Below are 3768 nucleotides of genomic sequence, written 5' to 3'. Positions count from 1 at the left end.
GTTCTCCTCGAGACTACCTGTCTGTTCTCACCTGACTACCCGTCTGTTCTCACTACCCGTCTGTCTCCCACCAGTCCAGTGTTCTCACCTGTAGACTACCCGTCTGTTCTCACCTGTAGACTACCCGTCTGTTCTCACCTGTAGACTACCCGTCTGTTCTCACCTGTAGACTACCCGTCTGTTCTCACCTGTAGACTACCTGTCTGTTCTCACCTGTAGACTACCCGTCTGTTCTCACCTGTAGACTACCAGTCTGTTCTCACCTGTAGACTACCAGTCTGTTCTCACCTGTAGACTACCCGTCTGTTCTCACCTGTAGACTACCAGTCTGTTCTCACCTGTAGACTACCAGTCTGTTCTCACCTGTAGACTACCCGTCTGTTCTTACCTGTAGACTACCAGTCTGTTCTCACCTGTAGACCTGTAGACTACCCATCTGTTCTCCTGTAGACCTGTAGACTACCAGTCTGTTCTCCCCTGTAGACTACCAGTCTGTTCTCACCTGTAGACTACCAGTCTGTTCTCACCTGTAGACTACCAGTCTGTTCTCACCTGTAGACTACCAGTCTGTTCTCACCTGTAGACTACCCGTCTGTTCTCACCTGTAGACTACCCGTCTGTTCTCACCTGTGACTCCCGTCTGTTCTCACCTGTAGACTACCCGCCTGTTCTCACCTGTAGACTACCCATCTGTCTGTTCTCACCTGTAGACTACACCTGTAGACCAGTCTGTTCTCACCAGTAGACTACCAGTTGTTCTCACCTGTAGACTACCAGTCTGTTCTCACCTGTAGACTACCAGTCTGTTCTCACCTGTAGACTACCCGTCTGTTCTCACCTGTACCTGTCTGTTCTCACCTGTACCAGTCTGTTCTCACCTGTAGACTACCAGTCTGTTCTCACCTGTAGACTAGTCTGTTTCTCACCTGTAGACTACTTTGTTCTCACTCTGTAGACTACCTGTCTGTTCCTCTCACCTGTAGACTACCAGTCTGTTCTCACCTGTAGACTACCCGTCTGTTCTCACCTGTAGACTATACCACCTGTCTGTCTGTTCTCACCTGTAGAATACCAGTCTGTTCTCACCTGTAGACTACCAGTCTGTTCTCACCTGTAGACTACCAGTCTGTTCTCACCTGTAGACTACCCGTCTGTTCTCACCTGTAGACTACCTGTCTGTTCTCACCTGTAGACTACCAGTCTGTTCTCACCTGTAGACTACCAGTCTGTTCTTACCTGTAGACTACCAGTCTGTTCTCACCTGTAGACTACCAGTCTGTTCTCACCTGTAGACTACCCGTCTGTTCTCCCCTGTAGACCTGTAGACTACCAGTCTGTTCTCACCTGTAGACTACCAGTCTGTTCTCACCTGTAGACTACCCATCTGTTTTCACCTATACCCATCTGTTCTCCCTGTAGACCTGTTCTCACCTGACTACCAGTCTGTTCTGTTCTCACCTGTAGACTACCAGTCTGTTCTCACCTGTAGACTACCAGTATGTTCTCACCTGTAGACTACCAGTCTGTTCTCTCACCTGTAGACTACCCGTCTGTTCTCACCTGTAGACTACCAGTCTGTTCTCACCTGTAGACTACCCGTCTGTTCTCCCTCGTAGACCTGTAGACTACCAGTCTGTTCTCACCTGTAGACCTGTAGACTACCCATCTGTTCTCCCTGTAGACTACCAGTCTACCACCTGAGCTACCAGTCTGTTCTCACCTCCCCTGTAGACTACCACCTAGTCTGTTCTCACCTGTAGACTACCAGTCTGTTCTCACCTGTAGACTACCAGTCTGTTCTCACCTGTAGACTACCAGTCTGTTCTCACCTGTAGACTACCCATCTGTTCTCACCTGTAGATTACCTGTCTGTTCTCCCCTGTATACTACCAGTCTGTTCTCACCTGTAGACTACCCATCTGTTCTCACCTGTAGACTACCCATCTGTTCTCACCTGTAGACTACCAGTCTGTTCTCCCCTGTATACTACCCATCTGTTCTCACCTGTAGACTACCTGTCTGTTCTCACCTGTAGACTACCCATCTGTTCTCACCTGTAGACTACCCGTCTGTTCTCACATGTAGACTACCCATCTGTTCTCACCTGTAGACTACCAGTCTGTTCTCACCTGTAGACTACCAGTCTGTTCTCACCTGTAGACTACCCGTCTGTTCTCACCTGTAGACTACCAGTCTGTTCTCACCTGTAGACTACCAGTCTGTTCTCACCTGTAGACTACCAGTCTGTTCTCACCTGTAGACTACCAGTCTGTTCTCACCTGTAGACTACCCGTCTGTTCTCACCTGTAGACTACCCATCTGTTCTCACCTGTAGTCTACCAGTCTGTTCTCACCTGTAGACTACCCGTCTGTTCTCACATGTAGACTACCCATCTGTTCTCACCTGTAGACTACCAATCTGTTCTCACCTGTAGACTACCAAAGTCTATGATCATCAGGTCAGACTTGGCGTGGTAGAAGCCAGACTTAGGCACCAGCAGGTATGAAGGCTTTAGGTCAATCTTCAGGTCCAGAATCTTCCGGGTCTCAATGATGTGAGACAGACCTGCACAGAGGACAAAACCATCCTCAATAGATGTTAGATAATGAAGAACCAGGAAGAGGCAAACATCTACCTGGCAGGGTGTGTTTGAGTTATGACGGTTGTAATAACATCTTATGTAGCTGTTATAGAAGCGTTATGAACGCATAGGCAGTGTTTCCTGTTTCCTGTACCCACCAGTGGCTGTTATATAGTGTTTCCTGTTTCCTGTACCCACCAGTGGCTGTTATATAGTGTTTTCCTGTTTCTGTACCCACCAGTGGCTGTTATATAGTGTTTCCTGTTTCCTGTACCTGAGTGGCTGTTATATAGTGTTTACTGTTTCCTGTACCCACCGGTGGCTGTTATAAAGTGTTTCCTGTTTCCTGTACCCACCAGTGGCTGTTATAAAGTGTTTCCTGTACCCACCAGTGGCTGTTATAAAGTGTTTCCTGTTTCATGTGCCCACCAGTGGCTGTTATAAAGTGTTTCCTGTTTCCTGTACCCACCAGTGGCTGTTATATAGTGTTTCCTGTACCCACCAGTGGCTGTTATATAGTGTTTCCTGTACCCACCAGTGGCTGTTAAATAGTGTTTCCTGTTTCCTGTACCCACCAGTGGCTGTCATAAAGTGTTTCCTGTTTCCTGTACCCACCAGTGGCTGTTATAAAGTGTTTCCGGTTTCCTGTACCCACCAGTGGCTGTTATATAGTGTTTCCTGTTTCCTGTACCCACCAGTGGCTGTCATAAAGTGTTTCCTGTTTCCTGTACCCACCAGTGGCTGTTATAAAGTGTTTCCGGTTTCCTGTACCCACCAGTGGCTGTTATATAGTGTTTCCTGTTTCCTGTACCCACCAGTGGCTGTTATAAAGTGTTTCCTGTTTCCTGTACCCACCAGTGGCTGCTATAAAGTGTTTCCTGTTTCTCTGTACCCACCAGTGGCTGTTATAAAGTGTTTCCTGTTTCCTGTACCCACCTGTGGCTGTCATATAGTGTTTCCTGTTTCCTGTACCCACCAGTGGCTGTTATAGTGTTTCCTGTTTCTCTGTACCCACCAGTGGCTGTTATAAAGTGTTTCCTGTTTCCTGTACCCACCTGTGGCTGTCATATAGTGTTTCCTGTTTCCTGTACCCACCAGTGGCTGTTATAGTGTTTCCTGTTTCTCTGTACCCACCAGTGGCTGTCATATAGTGTTTCCTGTTTCTCTGTACCCACCAGTGGCTGTT

At 47.8% G+C, this 3768-nt stretch overlaps 1 long non-coding RNA gene across 11 annotated transcripts in view; it reads right to left on the bottom strand.

Moving 5' to 3' along the window:
* Positions 1-2422, bottom strand: part of LOC127923200 (uncharacterized) — a 3555-nt gene extending 1133 nt beyond the window's left edge. For 5 of the 11 annotated variants that reach the window (XR_008113666.1, XR_008113665.1, XR_008113664.1 and 2 more), the window contains exons 1-2: positions 1062-1359; positions 89-213 (exon numbers count right to left, since the gene is read on the bottom strand). This is a non-coding gene — a long non-coding RNA (uncharacterized LOC127923200). Of the gene's footprint in view, positions 1-88; positions 214-299; positions 378-463; positions 492-1061; positions 1360-2165 lie in introns of those variants that run through there. The other 6 variants (XR_008113668.1, XR_008113667.1, XR_008113662.1 and 3 more) reach the window with 5 other exon arrangements.
* Between the last annotated feature and the right edge of the window lie 1346 nt (positions 2423-3768).

The sequence above is a fragment of the Oncorhynchus keta genome, unplaced genomic scaffold, assembly GCF_023373465.1.
Source record: "Oncorhynchus keta strain PuntledgeMale-10-30-2019 unplaced genomic scaffold, Oket_V2 Un_contig_28767_pilon_pilon, whole genome shotgun sequence".
In the NCBI taxonomy this organism is placed as follows: domain Eukaryota; kingdom Metazoa; phylum Chordata; class Actinopteri; order Salmoniformes; family Salmonidae; genus Oncorhynchus; species Oncorhynchus keta.
Note: the sequence above shows the minus strand (reverse complement) of the source record. Positions and strands in the feature narration are given on the sequence as shown.